Source organism: Cervus canadensis, chromosome 27, assembly GCF_019320065.1.
Source record: "Cervus canadensis isolate Bull #8, Minnesota chromosome 27, ASM1932006v1, whole genome shotgun sequence".
Classification (NCBI taxonomy): domain Eukaryota; kingdom Metazoa; phylum Chordata; class Mammalia; order Artiodactyla; family Cervidae; genus Cervus; species Cervus canadensis.
The window spans coordinates 42,418,984-42,442,279 of NC_057412.1; the positions used below are offsets into that span (position 1 = coordinate 42,418,984).

A 23,296-nucleotide genomic window follows, 5' to 3' on the forward strand; every position below is an offset into this window, starting at 1 on the left:
TGAAGAGAATTCTATTTAGAGATCAAGGACTGTTTTGTATATCGAATGTCTATTTTGTGCTTCCAAATGTCAGGAATAGAGAAGTTAATAAAATATGGTTCCCACCTCAAAACACGTATCATGTAACTAATGCATCTATGAAATGGGCACGTGACAGTTTTGCCTCTTCAGTCAGCATATTTTATGAACACCTGGTCGATCTCTTTAGGATGAGTAAGCCACAAGTGCACTCCTTTTTGTCTAAACCACTAAATTAAGTTAATTCATACCATATGTTAGCTACTCATAAAAATACCACCAGAAGCTAGGATAAGAATATAAATATTTGATTCCTTTAAAGATTCATTTCCAAGTTTTCTGAGTAAACTGTATGGTTAATAAAGAAAATAAAAGAACAAGATGGCAAAGGAGTGGGTGGACGTGGAGCACATCTCTCTCCACAGATACATCAGGAATCCACCTTCAGACACAGAAGGGCATGCAGAACAGCAGTTGAGACCAAACTGGAGTACCTGACCAGTGGGAAGGAATATACAGAACCACACAAATCTCGGTAGCATGAAGAAACCAGGGGGAAAAACAGGAGTGTTAGGAGAACTGGACCTGCCCTCAGCGGGTGGGGGAACTGAAGCAGGGGTCCTATCCCCACATCAGGGCAATTGTCTGAGTCAGAGGAGAAACATTTAAGGCTGAGAGTGAAACAGATGATCTGTGGCCTAAATGGAATGAGAATCAGATGGTCCTTGCCACAGCCATGCATACCCCAGACAGGGACGAGGGTCCCCTGGACGGCGCAGCAGCCTAGAGCTGGAGTTTGAGGAGTGTGGCCCAGGGTGCGGGCTGCTGTTGACTGTGGAGAGATGGATCGAGGGAAGGCGAGGGGGGAAATTGTGAGGGGAATTGCCTGTGGAGGAAAGCTGGGTGGCCATGGAAGCAAGGCGATGCTGCTGAGTCATGCGTAGGGGGTGGAGCATCACCATAGCTGCTCTCTCCCCACACACCAGCGACAGCAGCTGAACAATAGAGAGGCTGGCCCATCAAACGCCTGACTCACTGAACTACGAAGCAGGACCCCACCTAGGGTGCTCCTTTAAGTGCCTGACATGCTTCTCTACAGAGTAGGACCCCAGCGAAGGGGGTCCGTCTATGTGATTGACACGATGAACAATAAAGACGGACCCCAGGCAAGGGATCCCTCTAAGTGCCTGAACAGGCGAAGCAGCGGAGAGAGACTGGCCAAAGAGTTCTTCTGATCGCCAGCTACAAGAGCCTCGAAAAAAGACCCTGATGGGGCCATAACTCCTGCGGCGGGGGCAGTCCGTGTCCCTGCACACTTGGCACCGCCAGGGTCCCCGCAAGCCAAGCAGCTGTGCCGGCTTCACACTCAACTCTCACTGGGGCAGAGCTGCCACAGGCAAGAAGAGCCTTACGTCTTTGTGTGCAGGGTCGCTTCGGTCGTGTCCCACTCTTGTGACCCTGTAGACTATGGCCTGCCAGGCTTCTCTGTCAGGGACGGGGGGGTTCTCCAGGCAATAATGGTGGAGCATATTGGCCAATGCTAGTTGCCAGACCGTTCTAGAGCACTATATTTTCTGCTGTTCTAGCTATCAACTCCCCTGAGTACCTGGTGTCGCCAGAACCCCTGGGATCCAAGCAGCTGCGCCACCTCTGAAAGAGGGGACAGACAAGACATGATCCATCTTGAAAGCATGACTCTATCTTAGGCTGGACTGTGAACGCTGGGTGACCTGCATGGTCACCCTTCCAATGGACTCTGAACTCTGCGCCTGGTGTCCATGGAAACAGCATACCGGTGGAAAACCAGACCCCCCCCCCCTCCGCCGGATGGAAGAGCCTCAGGACTTGTACCTAGACTCTCCGTTGCCTAAAATAATACTCTAATTAGCCCTGTAACAGAACGGAGTCATAAATATTATGCTTACTGGGGTATGACCACAGGCCTATTGACAATTGTACACTGTTAACTACCTAGGCTTAAGGCACATGAATCATGGATTAACTTTGATTTTATCTCTCTTTTCCTTTGTCCAGACTAGTTTCAGGGAATTTGGGGAGGTGGGTTTGAGCATGTACACTTAGGGTATATAAGGTTTTGGCAAAAACTGGTCAGAGTCCTTGGCTAAGAGGAGACTCTGCCTTGGGCCCGTGGGTGTAATAAACTGAACTCCACTACTTGTGATGTCCTTCTGAGTGAGTTTGTTTCCTGGAACGCATGGCTATAAAACCTCCACAACTGGCCCTCACAGGGGCAAGCCCAAGTCCTCCAGGGAAGCCTCAGGAGCAAGCCCCAGTGGATGACCCACATGTAGAGGTGGAAATAAAACCACAATTGAAACCCAGGGGCAGTGTGGCTAAGGAAGAAGACCCAAAACCTTCCCATCAGCTGTACAAGCTGCAGATTAAATCCACACGATCAATTAGGCAGACTCTGTGTCTTTGGAATATATAAAGGGTCATTGAGAGCTCCCACAAAAGAAAATGCACTTGTTCTGATAGCTGTGGACATTGGAAGCAAGAACACATAGGAGTAGGACCAGATTAGAATCTGAGCTGCCCCCACAGCAGGAGCAGGGATGAGAACAGTGTTGGAGGGCATCCTGGGGAGGTGAGGTGGCCTGTGGCTCCCAGTGAGGGAAAGGACTCTGACAGCAGTGACTCAAGAAAAACATTTACTATTCTTACGTTTTGACTAGCTCTGTAGATTCTTTTGGATTTTTTTCTCTTTTTTTCCCCTTACCTCCCCGCCACCAACCCCACTGATGTTGTTGATTTTATTAGTACTATGAAATCTAATTAAGCTTTTGAGGTTTTCTTTTTTCCTTCTTAGTCATATTTTTTATTGCTGTTATAAACCTCTATGTCTATATTGAGCTTTTACAGTTCTGTGGAGTTTTCCTTTTTTTCCTCTTTTTTCAATTTTAATTTTTTAAACCTATTCTTATTTTTCTACATTTATTCTTTTGTTTGCTTTTCCTACTGTTCTTTTCCCCTTGCAGTTAATCTTTAATGTATATAAATCTTCTTTATCTATCTCTATTTAACTTTGCATATCTATTCTTTTTTTCTTTCTCCGCTTTCCTCTCAACATGTTTGTTAGTTTTATTTTCATTGCTTTATTCCCCAGTTGGCACCTTGCTTTAGTTTTGTTTTCCAGTTTTTGCTTTACTTGGTTTTGTTCTGGTAGATATAATTTTTGGTTTCTTTTGTTTGCTGGGTTGATCTATTGTACTTTTTTGTTGTTGTTGTTGGAGTGTTTTGATTTTGCAAATGGGTGTATGTGTATATGTGTATATTCAGTCATGCTTTTTATTATTGCTATAAATGTCTGTCTCTATGTTGGGCTTTTGCAGTTCTGTGGAGTTTTCCTTTTTTTCCCTTCTTCCATTTTTTTTCCTTTTTTTAAAAATAATTTTAATTTTTAACCTTTAAAAAACCTATTATATTTTTCTACATTTATTCCTTCATTTTCCTTTCCTACTGTACTTTTCCCCTTGCAGTTAATCTTTAATGTATATAAATCTTCATCTACCTCTATTTAACTTTGCATATCCTTCTATCTTTCTTTCCTCTCAACATATTTGTTAGTTTTGTTTTCATTGCTTTATTCCCCACTTGGCACCTTGCTTTAGTTTTGTTTTCCAGTTTGTGCTGTAGTTTTGTTCTTAACTGGTAAGTATAATTTTGATTTCCTTTGTTCAGAGTCAATCTATTGTACTTTATTTTTGTTGGACTATTTTGACTTTGCTCATGGGTGTATACGTATATGTGTATATTCCATTATTTTAATATTATTTGCCTGATCTTGTAACTGCCATTTGCCTGGGGATCATCTGTCATTTCTCATTTTTGGATATTTGTTTTAATCCAACTTAATGCCATAACAAACCACTTGTGGAATATTTGTTCCTGACCAGAGATCATGCCCTGAGCCTTTGGAGTGGGAGTCCTGACTCCAAGACCCTAGACTGCCAGAGAACTAACCTTAGGGAGTATCAAGTAGTGAGAATTCATATAAAGGAAACTTTCCACTTGGCTACATGACCCAGCATCTCCCAACCACCAGTAGCACCCTGTGCAGGATGTCTCATCTAAACAAAAAACAAAACAAAAATACAAACCCAGTCATGAGCAGACAGGAATACCGCCTCACCCAGCCTTGCCCATCAGAGGAAAAACAAACAAACAAACAAACAAAAAAGCTCAGCACGAATCTCACCGTATAGGAAGCTCACACAAACCACTGGACCAACCTTAGGAGGGCAGAAACCAAAAGGAAGAAAGAATTCAACCTTGAAGCCTGGGAAAAGGAGACCTCAAACACAAAAGTTAAAAAAATAATAATGAAAAGGCGGAGAAATACTACACAGATGAAGGAACAAGCTAGAAACACAGAAGTCCAAATAAATGAGGAGGAAACAAGCAAACTGCCCGAAAAGGAATTCAGAGTAATTATGATAGAAAGGATCAAAAACCTTGGAAACAAAGTGGAGGAAATGCAAGAACAAATTAACAAAGACCTGGAAGAATTAAGGAATAAACATACAGAGACAACACAGTTACGGAAATCAAAAATACTCTAGAAGGCATTAATAGCAGAATATCTGAAGCAGAAGAATGAATCAGTGAGCTGGAAGATAAAACGGTAGAAATTCTGAAGAGCAGAATAAAGTAAAAAGAATGCAGAGAACTGAGGATAGTCCCGGAGACCACTGGGACAGTATCAAACACACCGACATTTAAATTATAGGGGTCCCAGAAGAAGAAGAGAAAAAGAAAGGGTATGAGAAAATTTTTGAAGAGATTATAGTTGAAAATTTCCCCAATATGGAAAAGAAAATAGTCGATCAAGTCCATGAGGCACAAAGAGTCCCATACAGGATAAGCCTAAGGAGAAACAGGATAAGCCAAGGCATATACTAATCAAACTAACAAAGACTAAATTGCAAAGAAAGAATATTAAAAGCAGCAAGGGAGAAGCAACAAGTAATATACAAGGGAAACCCCATACGCTTAACAACTGATCTCTCAGCAGAAACTCTGCAGGCCAGAAGGGAATGGCAGGATATATTTAAAGTATTGAAAGGGGGAAATCTACGACCAAGATTACTGTACCCAGCAAGGATCTCATTCAAAATTGATGGGGAAATAAAAAACCTCAGTAAATTTAAGATAAAAGACAAAAGAGAATTCAGTACCATGAAACCAGTTTTATAACTAATGTTAAGGGGACTTGTATAGTCAAGAAATACAAGAGAAGAAAAAAGATCTAGAAAATCAATCCCAAACAATTAAGAAAATGGCAATAGGACATATATATCAATAATTACTTTAAATGTAAATGGATTAAATGCTCCAATGAAGAGACACAGACTGGCTAAATGGATACAAAAACAAGACCCATATATATGTTGCCTATAAGAAACCCACTTCAGACCTCAAGACACATATAGCTTGAAAGTGAGAGGATGGAAAAATGTATTTCATGCAAATGGGAAGCAAAAGAAAGCTGGAGTAACAATCCTCATATCAGACAAAATATACTTTAAAATAAAGATTACAAGAGATAAGGAAGGACACTACATAATGATCAAGGGATCAATCCAAGAGGAAGACATAAGAATTGTAAATATCTATGCACCCAGCATAGGAGCACCTCAATACATAAGACAAACACTAACAGACATAAAAGGAGAAATTGACAGTAACACAATAATAGTAGGAGACTTTAACAACCCACTCACACACAGATCATCAAAACAGAAAATGAATAAGGAAACACAAGTCTTAAATGGTACATTAGATAAGATGAACCTCATTGATTTCTTCAGGATATTGCATCCAAATGCAGAAGAATATACCTTCTCAAGTGCACACAGAACATTTTCCAGGGTAGACCACATCTTGGGTCACACGTCAAACCTCAGTAAATTTAAGAATATTGAAATCATAGCAAGCATCTTCTCTGACCAGAACACTATGAGGCTAGATAACAATTACAAGAAAAAAAATCTCCACAAACAAATGGAGATTAAGCAACGTGTTTCTAAATAAAAGATTACTGAAGAAATCAAAACGGATATCAAAGAATTTCTAGAAACTAATGACAATGAAAACATGACACTCAAAACCTATGGAATGCAGCAAAAGCAGTTGTAAGAGGGAAGTTTATAGCAATACAATGCTACCTCAAGAAACAAGAAAGACATAGAATAGAAAGCTAACTCTACCCCTTAAACAACTATAAAAGAAAAACAAAAAAACCCAAATTAGTAGAAGGAAAGAAATAATAAAGATCCAAGCAGAAATAAATGAAAAAGAAATGAAAGAAGCCATTGTAAAGATTAATAAAGCTAAAAGCTGGTTCTTTGAGAAAATAAACAAAATTGACAAGCCTTTAGCCAGACTCATCAAGAAAAAGAGTAGAAATCAAATCAACAAAATTATAAATGAAAAATGAGAGATTACAACAGACAATGAAGAAATAAAAAGATTATAAGAGACTATTATGAACAACTATATGGCAATAAAATGGATAACCTGGAAGAAATGGACAGATTCTTACAAAAATTCAATCTTCCAAGACTGAACCAGGAAGAAAAGAAATTATGAACAACCCAATTACAAGCACTGAAATTGAAGCTGTGTTCAAAAATCTATCAAAAAACAAAAGCCCAGGACCAGATGGCTTCACAGGAGAATTCTATCAAACATTTAGAGAAGGGCTTATTCCTATTCTTCTAAAACTCTCAAAATTTGCAGAGGAAGGAACAGTTCCAAACTCATTCTACAAGGCCACCATCACCGTGATACAAAAACCAGAGAAAGACAACACAAAAAAAGAAAACTATAGGCCAATATCACTGATGAACATAGATTAAAAAATCTTCAACAAAATTTTAGCAAACAAAATTCAGCAACACATCAAAAAGTTCATACACCATGATTAATTTGGGTTTATTCCAGGAATGCGAGGATTCTTCAATGTACACAAATCAGTCAAAGTGATATACCATATTAACAAATTGAAAGATAAAAACCACATGATCATCTCAATAGATGCAGAAAAAGTCTTTGACAAAATTTAGCACCCATTTGTGATTAAAACTCTTTCAAAAATGTGCATAGAAGGAACCTACCTCAACATAGTAAAGGTCATATATGATAAGCCTACAGCAAACATTATCCTCAATGGTGTAAAACTGAAAGCATTCCCCCTAAGATCAGGAACAAGACAAGGGTGTCCACTTTCACCACTATTATTCAACAGTTCTGGAAGCCCTAGCTACAGCAATCAGATAAGAAAAAGAAATAAAAGGAATGCAGACTGGAAAAGAAGAAGTAAAACTCTCACTGTTTGCAGGTGACATGATACTGTACATAGATAACCCTAAAGATATCAGAAAATTACCAGAGCTAATCAGTGAATTTAACAAAGTTGCAGGTTATAAAATCAGTACACAGAAATCACTTGCATTTCTATATACAAACAATTAAAAATCAGAAAAAGAAATTAAGGAATCAACCACATTTACCATTGCAACAAAAAGAATTAAATATCTAGGAATAAACTTACCTAAAGAAATGAAAGAACTGCACACAGAAAATTATAAGACACTAATGAAAGAAATCAAAGATGACATAAACAGATGGAGAGATATTCCATGTTCCTGGGTAGGAAGAATTAATATTGTGAAAATGACTATACTACCAAATGCAATCTATAGATTCAGTGTGATCCCTATCAAATTACCAATGTCATTTTTCACAGAACTAGAACAAAAATCTTCACAATTCATGTGGAAACACAAAGGACCCTGAGTAGCCAAAGCAGTCTTGAGAAAGAAGAATGGAGCTGGAGGAATCAACCTTCCTGACTTCAGATTATACTACAAAGCTACAGTCATCAAGACAGCATGGTACTGGCACAAAATCAGAAATATAGACCAATGGAACAAGATAGAAAGCCCAGAAATAAACCCACACACCTATGGGTACCTTGTGTTTGACAGAAGAGACAAGAATATACAATGGGTAAAGACAGCCTTGTCAATAAATGGTGCTGGGAAAACTGGACAGCTACATGTAGAAGAATGAAATTAGAACACTTCCTAACACCATACACAAAGATAAACTCAAAATGGATTAAAGACCTAATGTAAGACCAGAAACTATAAAACTCTTAGAGGAAAACATGGGCAGAACACTCGATGACATAAATTAAATCAAGATCCTCTATGACCCACCTCCTAGAGTAATGGAAATAAAAACAAAAGTAAACAAGTGGGACCTGACTAAACTTAAAAGCTTTTGCACAGCAAAGGAAACTATAAGCAAGGTGAAAAGACAACCCCCAGAATGGGAGAAAATAATAGCAAATTAAACAACTGACAAAGGATTAATTTCCAAGATATACAAGCAGCTCATGCAACTCAATGCTAGAAAAACAAACAACCCAATCCAAAAGTGGGAAAAAGACCTAAGCAGTCATTACTCCAAAGAAGACATACAGATGATTAACAAACATGTAAAAAGATGCTCAACATAGCTCATTATTAGAGACATGCCAATCAAAACTACAATGAGATATCGCCTCACACCGGTCAGAATGGCCCTCATCAAAACGTTTACAAACAATAAATGCTGGAGAGGGTGTGGAGAAAAGGGGATGTTCTTGCACTGTTGGTGGGGACGTAAATTGATACAGCCAGTATGGAAGATGGTATGGAGATTCCTTAAAAAACTGGGAATAAAACCACCATATGACCCAGCAATCCCACTCCTAGGCATTTACCCTGAGGAAACCAAAATTTTAAGAGACACATGTATCCCATTGTTCATTGCGGCACTATATACAATAGCTAGAACGTGGAAGCAACCTAGATGTCCATTGACAGATGAATGGATGAAGTAGTCGTGGTACATATACACAGTGGAACATTACTCAACCATAAAAAGGAATGCATTTGAGTCAGTTCTGATGAGGTGGATAAATCTAGAATCTATTATACAAGAGTGAAGTGAGTCAGAAAGAGAAAGATAAATATCATATTCTAATGCATATATACAGAATCTAGAATAATGGTACTGGAGAATTTATTTGCAGGGCAGCAATGGACAAACAGACGTAGAGAATAGAGTTATGGACATGGGGAGAGTGGAGGAGAGGGTGAGATGTATGGAAGGAGTAACATGGAAACTTACATTACCATATGTAAATAAATAGCCAATGAGAACTTGCTGTTTGTCTCAGGAAACTCAAACAGAGGCTCTGTATCGATCTAGAGGGTTGGGATGGGGAGGGAGATGGGAGAGAGGTTCAAAAGGGAGGGGATGTATATATGCCTATGGCTGATTCATGTTGAGGTTTGACAGAAAACAACACAATTCTGTAAAGCAATCATCCTTCAGTAAAAAATAAATTAAAAAAACAAAAGTAAAATACTTAGCTCTGCCATCTACTAGATAAATATATTTTTTAGAAAAGTAATATATGTATATGTACATGCTTATTATATGTATGTACTCATATATTTTAATCTTGAGCCTATCACTTTGCTTTTCTATACTTTATCAACTATAAAATGGGGAAACAAATGTCCTACCACACCCAGAGTTTTATGAAATTAAAAATGCATCTGCTAGTTTGATATTTAAAGTAGTCATGGGAAACATCCATTCCAGAGAAAATAGCCTCAACTCTTTGTTATAAATTCTGTTCAGTAAAAAATGTAAGTAATGTCTGCCAGTAAAACCCAAAGGTCATGGCTTGAAGGCACTGTTGGAGATTATCAAGTTATGCATTTAATCTAGCAATCTAGTAAATTGCAATAAATTTAATGGTAACTAAAAAAAGCAAGTCAGTCAGAGCACTTTACTCAAGACCCTGTAGTAATTTCAGTTCAGCCAGAGTAAAATCAGGATCTTTCCAATGGCCTCAGGAGTCCCTAGGACTTTTTTCTGCCCAACTTTATTACATTACTGACCTTAGACATTGCTCCAACCATCTTGGCCTCCTAGATGGTTCCCCCTTAAACTAAGTACATTTATACTTTAGGTACATATACTTTTCACTGGCTGTTGCCTTTGCCTGGAATTTCCTTCCAAATGAGTACCTTACCTCCTTAAAGTCCTTGCTCAAATCTTACTTTCATAATGAGGCCAGTTGGACTACTGGGTTTAAAAATTGCAATGTCCTCAGCACTCGGGTCACTCTCCCACCCTGTTCTTTTTCTTTTTTACCCCCATGGAACTCGTCACCTCTTAACATTCTGTATGATTTATTTTTTGTCTGTTTGTTATCTATCCAAGTAGTACATGAGTTCCATGAGGGTGGACTTTTATGTCTCCAGTAAAAAGAAATGTTCCTGGAACATAACCGTTACTCAATGATGATGACTAAAAGAAAAATGTGAAAGTTGGCACATAATCCTGGAATAATGTCTCATAACTCAGAGAAAAGGAAGGTCTTCAGATATCTTGGGTGCAAAAGTATATTCTCTCAGGATGGGGAGATTTCACTCCTCAAATAGGTGAAGTGAATCATTGCTATAAGTGGTGAAGTAAGTGACAGAACTTGGAGTCTCCGGCCTGCACTAGCTCCTGCAGCAACTCTGGGTACCTGCAGATCTCAGTTGAGCCGCTTAGAACGTGGTCTAGCCAAGGACTTAGCCAGAAGCATCTGCCCACCTTGTGCCTGGGACCTTGGTAAGAATGAAAATTTCCCTTCCATGAGGGTGGGGCCTATGAATCTTCATTTTAATTTAGCATCTTTGTAATTATCTTAAACAAGAGCCACAATTAAAGGGAAAAGTGGCCCAATTCATGTATGCATCAAGGGCATTAGTTTTCACAGGAAATTCATGTCCAGTCAGGGTTTTAAAGACATGTTTCATTGTTGCTCCATTTGCACAAGGAGGTGGAATAGGCTTCCTTGGCAGTGGGGAATGTTGAGGGACCGACTGCTTTATTCTTTTGATCTTGAAATAAAAAGAGTAATTTACCATAAAAGCAAGTTTATTCAGCAATATCAGAGGATTGCAATTCGGGACATGCAAATTATGGTGACCACGGGCAAGTCCAAAGAATAGAAGAGAAGGGCTCACTTTTATAGAGGAAAAAAGGAAGTTGGGAAGAATTGTTTCAAGGAACCCAAGGTGGTAAATGTCTCTCCATGGCTGAACTGTTGCTGGGAAGGAGAAATTCTTTCTTCTTCAGGCACCTTCCTTTTCAGGGATCTGAGTAGTTAGTGAAAGCTCCTCATTTATGACTCTATTTTAAATGTTTCCTTTATTTATTTTTGTAACTCCCGGTTTCTAGGAGGCTGTCTTCAAACTGTTTAAGACAGATGGATTTCAAAAAGCAATTAATTCTCAACATGAATTCCTTCCTGGGCATTCCATGGCTAAGTTTCTGCATCTTGTCAAAAGAATTTCTGAGGAAAAATGGAGCGATTTAGAACAGATGGCTCAGTGACAGGAGTTATTTTGGCCACGAGAAGTATCTTTCAACCCTGATTCTGAGCCAGTCAGGCACATTGCTTTTCTGAGAACACCCAAGTTTTTTTATGCCTTCTTGTTGCACTTCCTGCCACCTCCATATCCAACTTCTTATCCTGGGCCAATGTCTCAGTTAACTGGCAAAGTTATGTGAGACATTTCCTGCTCTACACTCAAATTGTGTCTTTTGTGTCTGTCTGGCTTTGCTATCTTTTTTCCCCATCTTTATTTTAAAGAAAAAAAAGGTCATGCAAATATTGTGGAACTATAATCTAACCTGCAGCATTTTACTTTCTTTAATAGGATCCTAGAAGAACTCATTAACTCAGTTGCAACATCCATGACCTTTTTCTCATTGTGGGTCTTCTATTTCTTCTCTCCTCTTCCCCTCATTCTGTTTATTCTCATCTCTTTCTTCCTCCTTTGCACTTTCTTGGGTAGCTAACTTTTTATTTCCAATGTTCTCTCTTGATTTGGGCCTTCTTTTCTCTTGAGCACTTTAGACTCATAGGATGTTGGAAGCAGCAGGTCCTTAGAGATCACCTGCTTCAAGACTCATCTTTAAGGTAAAGATGCTGAAGCCCAGGCAGGTAACAAGGTTTGCCCAGAGTCCACAGACTTCACAGACCAGGAGCCCTGGCCTCTGATCCCCAGGTCAGTCCCCTCCACAGTGGGCTTTCTTTCCTTCTATTTCTGTAACGTAGACCTTTCAGTTGCCAGCTCAGGAGCCACATTTAACCCGTGGGCAACTTTTGTTTGGCCTGAATATAAGTAAAAGGAAATCATTTGTCATAATTTAAAAATGGAGGATTTCAGAAAAGATCTGGAGGCGGACAGACCATGATTCCTGGAGCTGAGAGCCCCACTTCAAATCCCAGTTAGACTTCTTACTAAGTGGGCGTGGAAGAATTAGAGGAATATAGAGGAATAAATGGCAACATGTGTAAAGTGCACACAACAGTGTCTGGTACTTGGCAAGTGCTGCATGTGTCTGTCGTCATCTGCCTCTTATTTTTACGGTCACGCTGTTGTGAAGCTTGCTTAGAACCAAGCAGCTTATCCCATTTGTCTACCCTTCCTGTCCTCTGTGGGCGGCTCCCTCACACACCTGCGTGTCTTCCAAGCACCAGATCTCTGACTCTTGAGTTTTCCATCAGAAGTTTTAAGAGTAGTGAAGTTTTACAAGCTCACTCTTATCTAGAGGGACAGTCTGTCTGGAGTTTTTTTTTAAAGTATGAAATAACAATATTAAAGAAGGAGAAATGCAGTTGTGTTACTTCAGATATGTAGAATAGTGCTGCGATCAGGGCTTGTTGAGCTGGGCTTTTGATGCTCGGGTGGTGTGTTTCAAACTGCAGAGGTGGACTCATTAGTGGAAAGGGAAACCAGTTGAGGAAGGTGTGACTAGAATTTTAAAAATGGAATAAAGTAGATGTGTTTCATTTTGTTCTACATTATCAGGATGAAAAGTGTTTTATGGAATCGTTTTCAATTGCATATTTATGTGTGTATTGGGATAGGATGAAACATGCATTTCTTACTGTGAGGCTTCATCTAGAAGTTATACAAGCTTTCTAATTTTTAGATAATCTTGTATTTTAAAAAGATTAAAATAAAAATCTTGTATTTTAATAAATTTTAAATATATTTAATTTATAATTTAAAATATATTTAAGATTGAAATAAAATCTTGTATTTTAGTAATTATAAGATAATCTTGTATTTTAATAATTAGATAGGAATGATTCTTGGTTGGCAGTACTAATGTATTTAATAGGATACAACTAAATTCCTCTCTTTTCAGAAGACTTGTCTTTATATTATTTATTTGCTTAACAAACCACTTTGTCACACGTTCAGGGAAAATTCCATTAGCGAAGGATTGTGTAAGAGGCTTGTCATCCAGCAGATTTGTGGAGGTGTTCTAATCATAACATATTCTCAAAAATAATAATAACCTTGAATAATAAATCTTTTTTCTGGTTCTTATCCATGAACACGAGGAAGGTTTGAGACTATGCATAGCTTATACTGTCAGTATAGAGGAGAGGATTTAGCTGTTAACAATTCTTTATTCTTCTACCCTGTGCAGTTTCCTCATGCCATTTTAATCAGTGCTCACCAAGGCCGATATTCTGGCTACCTGGCAACAGACACTTTATTTATTTATTTATTTTTTTCAATAGACACTTTAAACATATTCTTTGAGCTGAACTTTCAAGACATCCTCTATTCTTCTTTGTGGCTCCAAGGCTTGATTTCACTTTTATAAACACAAGGAAAGAGGTCCTCAAGAACTGTTCAAGGTTGAACATGAGGCTACTTTAAACTTTCACACTCCAACTTGAATTCCTGGAGGTAGTTTATCCGAAAAAGTAGCTAACTATCCCCACAAATGTATACTTATTTCATGGAGATGTACTACCATAGTGATACATTATATGCATTATAAAACACATACAAGAGTAGGAGTAAAAAGGATAAGATGAAATAAATCAACTTTCAAATAGTGTTTAAATGATAAAAAAAATCTTGCCAATAGTAATATTTATTATATTTAATATCTTTGTTATTTTAAAACAATGTGATATTGAGAATCGAAGTTCTAGTTTTAAGTATAGTTCATTTCAGCACTTAGTTTTAGTGGCATAATGTTATAGGTGGAAAAGATACCTCACATTGATATACAGGCCCTAATGAAGAAATATGTCATTAGCTGCTATTGCTTTATGTGATAAGTTTTAATCTCAATGCATCAATTATGCTAAAGTTTTATTAAAATTCAGCTTGTAATATCTATCTTCCCTTATGACAATCAGTTACTGTTTTAAAATTCATCAAAATGGATTCAATACATACTGAAGTATTTCATTTGGAAGATTTTTATTTGGGTTAAATAATTCTGTTCCTATATTTTAAAGTGTGCAGATATGAAAGTTATAGGTGATATACATCATTTATAGCAACACAAACCCATAATGCTGAAAATATTCCTTAGTATTTACTTTAAGAATCTTTTTTCTATAATTTTTATTGAAAATCAGCTACTGCCTTACTCAGACAGGTTTTGTTTGCTTATTCATTTTAAAAATTAATCATTAAGAAAAAGTCAGCAAATTTGGATCCGTTGTGTTTGTGGAAGAAAAAATGGATATCTTATCAGTAAGTTTGATACCTTTTTAATACTTTGCCATGAAATAATCAGGAATCTTAAGCACTGTAAAAGATTTTCATCGTTACTCTCCATCTCATTACAAAGTATTGCAGATATCTTGTTTTTATAAAATCAGTTGCATTAATGACATTGTGTAGTACTTTGTGCACTTCCGTTTCACTTTCTTTGCTGTAATTGCTTGTCTTTTAATGATCGAGTACATAAATTTCATTTGATTTGCTCTCTCTAAAACTTACTCCAATAATTTAAATTGTCATTATTTTTACTACATTCAAAGCTTTCAATCCATCAAGAGTTAGCTTAAATGATTTTCATTCATACATCAGAGAGGTAATTTACTAAGTAGAATAAATCTTTGCATATCTTTTTAGTTTAGTTGTTCACAAAGAAATTAGTGCTACATAAATGTTGTTATTGGAAAAAAAACTAGAGTATATAAGTATAGACATGTGAAAAATATATATTTTCATCTAATTATATAGTAAACCTCCCATACTGGTTCATACTTATTTCTTTAAATATGCAATATGTTTATATTTTCCAATAGTATTTTCTGACAAAAAATATATTTTAATTTGTAGCCATAATATTTCTTGTATTTTTATTGTAGGAAGGACAATCTTTACTAATGGTACATAGCTTTTCTTTTTGTGCTTAAGTCGGGAATTTAGTGTGTATTACATATTTAGTGAAATATTATGAAGGCCTGGGTTAAGTATCGCATGGTATTTTGAACCACTACTAAAAAAACTTTGACATTTGTAATCATGTTTCACATTAGTGTGTGTCTTAGTAATTATGATGGCTTTCAAACTATCATTAATGTTTCAAGGTACAGTATCTACTTATGGCAAAATAAATCTTTAATGATGGTGAATATAAATGTATATTTCACAGACTCTTCTTGATAATTTGAGTTATTTGGGGCAAATTCTTATTAGGTTAAATCGGTGACAACTTACTTGGAGTAAAAGTAAAAAGTCAGACATTGTCTTATTGCCTTAAATTACTTGAGGCAAATGGGCTTCCCAGGTGGCACAGTGGTAAAGAATCTGCCTGCCAATGCAGGAGATGCAAAAGATGTGGGTTTGATCCCTGGGTTTGGAAGATCCCCTGGCAACCCCCTCCAGTATTCTAGCCTGGAAAATTTGAGGCAAGCCATTCAAAATTTTTTCCATTACTTTATTATGGAATTTTGCAAATGAATAAAAAATAAAAGAGTATAATGAACCTGATGTGCCTTTCACTTAGTTTTAGTAATTATCACTGCATGGTATATCTTATTTCCCCTATATATATCTTCCTACTCACCTCACCTCAAATTATTGTAAATCAGTTCTCAGACAATGTATCCTTTGACTTGTGTATATTTCAGTATATACTTCCAAAAATGATTATAATGTTGAACACATTAAAATTAATGATACTTTAAAATGTTATTGAATATTTAGTGTTCACATTTCTGCTATTGTTTTATAACTTCATTTTTATTTTTGAGATTAAAGTAATATGTTGAGGATACATTTGGGGAGTAGATGCTGCAGTCCTTTCTGTTTGACTGATTTAATGTGGGAGAAAAGAGAGAGTTTGAAGGTAAACATTTTCTGGGTGAGGGAGGGTATTGTATGCTGACATGAGGAGAAATGTAGAGGTGGTGAGTGAGAAAATGAAGACCTCAGTCTAAGATGTGTGGAGATAACAAGTTGACATGTGGATGAATAAACCCAGAACTCATAAAGGAGGCATGACTGAGATATAGAAATTTGGGAATATATGTGGCAGAGATAATATTTAAAACCATGAGAATAAGAGGCAAAACAAGATAAGACTGTAGCATAAGAGAGCTCAGAACTAGGATTGGCCAATTCTAACTCCTTAAAGAGAATGAGAAGGTCTATGCAGAAAAATCAAGGGTGTGTGCAGAGGAAACACTGAGAGAGATGGTTCCGGAAAGCAATAGGGGTCAACAGTGTTGGGTGCTGCAGGGATGTTTTATGAAATGAGAATGAAAAGTCCCTCAGTTATTCTGAGACCCTGGGGCTCCACTTGCATAATTTCTACTGCTGAGAATTTATTATCACCTAACATACCTGAGTCTCAGTTTAACCATCTGAAATATGGTGCTTATGAAAGATGGTGTTGGATGGTCGGGGTAAGGGGTGTTGGTCAGGAAGTGCTAGGCATTTCATCCAGCACTGTAAGTGGGTTAGTGTGAGGAAAAGGTGATATAAACAATTTTCTCTGTGTGTCTTTAGCTGCCAAGTCGTGTCTAATTCCTTTGGGACCCTGTGGACTATAGCCCACCATGCTCCTCTGTCCATGGGATTTCCCAAACAAGAAAGCTGGAGTGGGTTGCCATTTCCTTCTCCAGGGGGTCTTCCCAACTGAGGGATCAAACCCTCATTTCCTGCATTGCAAGTGGATTCTTTACTAATGAGCCACTGGGTTCTACCAACTCTATAAATCTGTGAGGTGTAAGAACATTGTACCTTATGGGACAGACAAAGGGATTTTCTGAGTCACTCTGTAAATTACTAGGTAAATATAAAGTGACATTTCTGTTTCTGAGACAATAAATGTCAAAGAGAATTTTTTCTGTGCACTGGTTGTGGCAGATTTAAGGCAGATGCAACCATGATGTTGATTTCACACAGAAGAATCTGGAGACAAGATTGTCAAGGCTGTGATCCCAAGTGTTACTGTGTCAGCATCTTAGGAGTTTCGAGGTCCCTAAGGCTTTAAGATTTGTTTACCTCTAGTGTTACTAAGTTATGGCCACTAGGAAACTCTGTCTTATCTTCATATCACAGAGCTATCTAGAAATAATGAATCCTCTGAAACCCCCATTTGCAGTTCAGGACCTGTATTTCCATCCCTTAGTGGGACTCTCAGAACCTCCCCCCATCCCTGTCATTTATTGTCAAATAGAGGCGGTGGAGGAAAGAGGAGGATGATCCCCATTCTGCGGGTCCTTGCCCTGGAGATGGTGCTGAGGCTCCAGCTGCGTTTTGGCACCTTGTGCAGGAAGAAATCAAATCCTCAAGCAGTGATCCCACGCGTTAGGGCAGTGAACCCAGGGTGCTTGGGATCAGGAACTCAGTTAGTGGGTTTCTCATGTGCAGGAACCTGATCTTGGGTCCTCACACAAAACCTCGTATGCAGTAAATGCTCAATAAGTGCTGTTAAAAGAAGAAGAAGAATGCCTTACCCATTCAGGCTGCAGTCATTATTGGGGAGGCAAGGCCAGGCTTTGTCATTGGCCTATGATGTCAGTTCCATGGGATGATTTTGAAGTTGCTGTCAATCACCCTGTCCCCCCAGTTATTACGCTTCTGGATGATTGCAATTCTACTTTTGGAATTCCACCAATAAAAAGTCTTGCTCTCTGACAAAATGCAAATGTGCCCAGGAGAGCAAAATTTCATCACCAGATTCATATATCTTACTGAATTTGAGTTTTTTTTGATCTCTCCTGAGAGGAGAGTTTGACTAAGGATATTGAGAAGAGAGAGAGTAGGAGTGATGAAGGGACAGGGGAATGGTAGCTACAAAATATCTGAGTTTACAGACACCACATTTGTGTCTAGAGCTGGTCCTGATTGGAAACGTCACAAGGCAGCTATCCAAGGATAATGTGTATTCACGATTACTCATTTTTTCCCACTCATTCCTTTATACTTCAACAGGAATACAGGCAGTGGGTCAAGTGCCACATACACAGGCAGTCACGTATTCTTATCACAGTCACACCTAGATGCACAAAGAGGACAGGAAACATTTTTAGTCTTGCAGCCCCACTTCCTTGCAACTGATGGATTAGCACAGTAACATGAGCAAGCACTGAGCCCCGGGCTTCAGGTGACACCTTCAATTAATGACATTCAGGCATGCAAAGAAAGATAAGCATTCTGGTACCAGGCAATTACAAAATTACAGACTAATGAATGCAATTTTGTTTTCACAGATTTTCCCATTTTGCTCTATAACACTGGGATCGACATTCATTAGCTCAGAAGGATCTAGGTTCAGGCGTGCCGGCACGGCATCAATATAAGGTAAGCTTCTGCATTTGCTAAATGTGTATGCCAGATTAGATGGAATTACCAAGCTTAATCTGACCTCTGGTGGCATTTGGTAATAATGAGCACACTTGGAGTATACCTAGAAGCTTTGCTGTGGGAGTCCTGCCATGTTTCGTTTTAAACTGGAAGAAACCTTAGAGATGATCTGCTTGGCAAGCGTCCCACCCACGGCTCCATTCTGCAGGTGAGGAAACTGAGGTCTGGAAACGTTGAGTGATTTGACTGAAAGGTTGAAGAGCTAACTGTCGGTAAAGACACTAATGATAGAATCCAGGCTTTTATATTTGCATGCAAATATGACACTGTCATCAAAGAAAAATCAATATGAAAATATGTTTAATTGTTGATAAGGATAAGCTGAGATACATAAACTTAATGGCTTTCTGAATACTGTGAGTCAAAATCATCAAGGCACTTTCAGCTCAATATCTGAATATTTTAGTTGAAAGCATGTGGAAACTCAGTCAGAATTACTGACTGCAGTTGAAACATTCTCTTTTTTTACGTTTGATACATTGATTCTAATAATATATATTTTTTTAATTAATTAATTTATTTTAATTGGAGGCTAATTACTTTACAATATTGTAGTGGTTTTGCCATACACTGACATGAATCAGCCATGGGTGTACATGTGTTCCCCATCCTGAACCCCCCTCCCACCTCCCTCCCCATCCCATCCCTCAGGGTCTTCCCAGTGCACCAGCCCTGAGCACTTGTCTCATGCATCGAACCTGGACTGGTGATCTATTTTAAATATGATAATATACATGTTTCACCGCTGTTCTCTCAAATCCTCCCACCCTCGCCTTCTCCCAGAGTCCAAAAGACTATTCTGTACATCTGTGTCTCTTTTGCTGTCTCGCATATAGGGTCATTGTTACCATCTTTCTAAATTCCATACATATGTGTTAATATACTGTATTGGTGTTTTTCTTTCTGACTTACTTCACTCTGTATAATAGGCTCCAGTTTCATCCACCTCATTAGGACTGATTCAAATGAATTCTTTTTAACAGCTGAGTAATATTCCATGGTGTATATGTACCACAGCTTCCTTATCCATTCGTCTGCTGATGGGCATCTAGGTTGCTTCCATGTCCTGGCTATTATAAACAGTGCTGCGATGAACATTGGGGTGCACGTGTCTCTTTCAGATCTGGTTTCCTCAGTGTGTATGCCCAGAAGTGGGATTGCTGGGTCATATGGCAGTTCTATTTCCAGTTTTTTAAGAAATCTCCACACTGTTCTCCATAGTGGCTGTACTAGTTTGCATTCCCACCAACAGTGTAAGAGGGTTCCCTTTTCTCCACACCCTCTCCAGCATTTATTGTTTGTAGACTTTTTGATAGCAGCCATTCTGACTGGCGTGTAATGGTACCTCATTGTGGTTTTGATTTGCATTTCTCTGATAATGAGTGAGAAACATTCTTTTTTAAAAATATATATATTTATTTGGCTGCCTCGGGTCTTAGTTGTGGCACTCAGGATCCTTGTTGCCTCAAGTGGGATCTTTCACCGCAGTGAATAAACTTTCTAGTTGTGGCCCGCATCAGCTTAAGTTGTTCAGTGGCATGTGAGATCTTAGTCCCTGGCCAGGGATCAAACCCGTGTCCCTTGCATTGCAAAGCGGATTCTTAATCACTGCAGCATCAGGAAGCCTATTCCTCATGGTGAATTTCTGTTTTTTTTTTCTCTCTGAATCTACTCTTTAGAACTATCATGACAATAACTAATACATGGGATAGTTGTGATGATTTAATTAGAGGAACATTTGGTCATGTGATTCAGTACTCAGTTCCAGATTTGGGGAGTGTTCAAATTGGGACAAGATATGAGTCTCTGAGTACTTATTTCCAGGCTTCAGTAAAATTGCAGGCAGTGTGAAGTAGGGAAAAAGAATGCAGGTTTCAAGTCTGAGCAGACCTGGGTGGAATTCTGGCTCGTCTCTGCATTAATTTCTATTGCTGCTGTAACACATCATCACAAACTGAATGGCTGAAACAGTACCGATGTATTCTGTGTCTCTGGAGGTTAGAGTCCCAGGGTGAGTCTCATGGAGCAGCAAGGTGTGAGCGGGGCTGGCTGCTTCTGGAAGCTTCAAGGGAGGATTTGTTTCTCACCTCTTCTCCTTCTGGGGGCTGTTGGCTTCCCTCGGCTGCTGCCTACATAGCACCCCACTCTCCGTTTCCGTGGTTGGTCGTATCACCTTCCTTTTAGTAGCCACATTTCCCTCTTATAAAGACACATGTGATTGCATTTAGAGGACACCCAGATAATCTAGGATAATCTTCCCAACTCAAGATTCTTAATTTAATCATACCTGCAATGTCCCTTTTGCCTATCAACCTCACAGGTTTTTGGGATTAGGGCATGGGCATCTTTTGGAACCATTATTCACCTGCCACAATCTCTTACCAGCTGTGTGATCTTGGTCTTATCATCTTGACCTCCTTCTTATAATTGGTTGTGAGGGTTAAAATAGAGGATGGATGATGTATCTAGCAGGCTGCCTGGTACTCAATAGACGCTCAGCAATATTCCCTATTTGTACCTTCATTTAATCAATAAATAAAATTTCTAACAGTATATTATGCACATAAAAGAGGAGATGAATTCAGTGTAGCCCAAGATCTGATTCTGGAAGTGAGATTACCATCACTAATAGTGGGCATCACCAATCCTCAAAATGTAGTGTTTCTCAGTCCAGCATTTCCAATGTGATGGGCTCCTCTCTCCAGCCTCCTGAATTATGCATTTTACATTCTGATTTTGGAAACTTGGCTACTTTCTTCATCTCATTGCCAGGCTCCTAGTTTGTATAGATAAAAACTTCATCACTGGTAAACAAATTAACTGTATTTTAAAATGATTATGTCCTGTGGCCATCAATTACATAATTCTAGCAGATGGCATATAAAGTGTGTGCTGAATGGAATGCTCACTATATTCAAGTTTACCCAATTTTACAGTTTCTACTCAGCCATGGGCTTGGTCTACCTGAGAGACACATGTAAAAAATGTTCTATTGTATTTGGCTCTGTATGTATTGCTTTCCTCCTTTTTTTTTTAAAATCATTCCTCTTTGATATGACTTAAAGAAGACAGCCGTAGTAGAACTCAGTTTCCTTTATTGGAAGTGACTCATTGATAGTCATTCTGAAAGCCTTACTCTGGAACTCTTCCTTGGTGATGCCATAAATTACAGGTTATGACCGGGCCGTCACCAAGCTGAGTAGTCTTCTTGGGTAGCATCAGTCAGTCAGTCAGTTCAGTCGCTCAGTCGTGTCCGACTTTTTGCGACCCCATGAACCGCAGCACGCCAGGCCTCCCTGTACATCACCAACTCCCGGAGTTTACTCAAACTCATGTCCATTCAGTCGGTGATGCCATCCAACCATCTCATCCTCTGTCGTCCCCTTCTCCTCCTGCCCCCAATCCCTTCTAGCATCAGGGTCTTTTCCAATGAGTCAGCTCTTCGCATGAGGTGGCCAAAGTACTGGAGTTTCATAGAGATCACAATTTTAAAGTTTCATGTCTTCAAATGGGCAGACTGTCTATAGGTTTCCCAGTGATAATACCACCACTTTGTAGGATACCACATATATAGGGTTCCAGACATTTCTGTGACCCACCAGGTCCCTGAAGGCATTTCTCCAGGGCAGAAACAGACATCTGAAAAAGAAAGTGAGGAAAGAAAGGCCTTTCAAAGATTCCCCTTACCTCCTCTAGTCCAAACACTATTTCTTATCTTGAAGTCCTATGGACACTGCTGTATATGCCTCTCTTTACCCTATGACGACCCTTTCTTTTTCAGTGTTGCTTACCTGTATTTATTAGACTTGTCCACTGGTTCTGAAAATAACTGGTTTATGGCTGTAGCCGAGTCACTCAAAGTGCGTAGATCCTATACACAGGAGAGAAGTGAAATAATCAGCAAAAATACATTAACATTCTGTGATTCTATGCTTTAATGATTTTGTCAGAGGAAAATGTTAACTTTTTGCCAATAAGAAAATCCATAATAAATCTTGAGAAGGAGGAATGGGTTGGATGTGCAGGTGGAATGGCCTTGAGAGAGAGAAGAGAAAGAGCAGCTCATAGAATCTGCACTGGTGACTCTGGCCTGAAATAAATTCACTGGGGCCTATCTCCCGTTTTTGCTTTGCTCTGAGCTATTTTCCATCTTTATCAGATGGTGATTAAGAGTTCCTCAGCTCAAAAATTCTTAGATTCTCTGTTACAGCATCTCTGCTTGACTTCTATGCAAGTTAGATCCCAGAGAGCACATTCATTTGTTAGCAACAGCTTCTGTCTCTTCTGTCAGTTCTTTGTGCTGTATTTTCTTTTTGTGCTGCGCCACAGCAGAAATTCTTGGCAAGAACAAAACTTTCTAAAGGTAGAGTTTTCAATAGGAAATACTGTAAACACAAAAGCATCAGTCATCGCTAAAACAACAACTTCAGAGTGTGTAGCTCTAGCCCTAGGCTTCTAAAGATACATCAAGGTATTGGTTTTTCCAT

The 23,296-nt window shown here is 38.7% G+C and overlaps 1 protein-coding gene across 1 annotated transcript in view; it reads left to right on the forward strand.

Annotated features, from left to right (window-relative positions):
• The window catches only part of ZPLD1 (zona pellucida like domain containing 1), a 421,436-nt gene that overhangs the window by 109,362 nt on the left and 288,778 nt on the right, over nucleotides 1-23,296 (forward strand). Inside the window, exon 3 of the mRNA XM_043449013.1 lies at nucleotides 18,656-18,746. The gene's annotated coding sequence lies outside the window, so the exon portion shown is untranslated. The remainder of the gene's footprint in view (nucleotides 1-18,655; nucleotides 18,747-23,296) is intronic.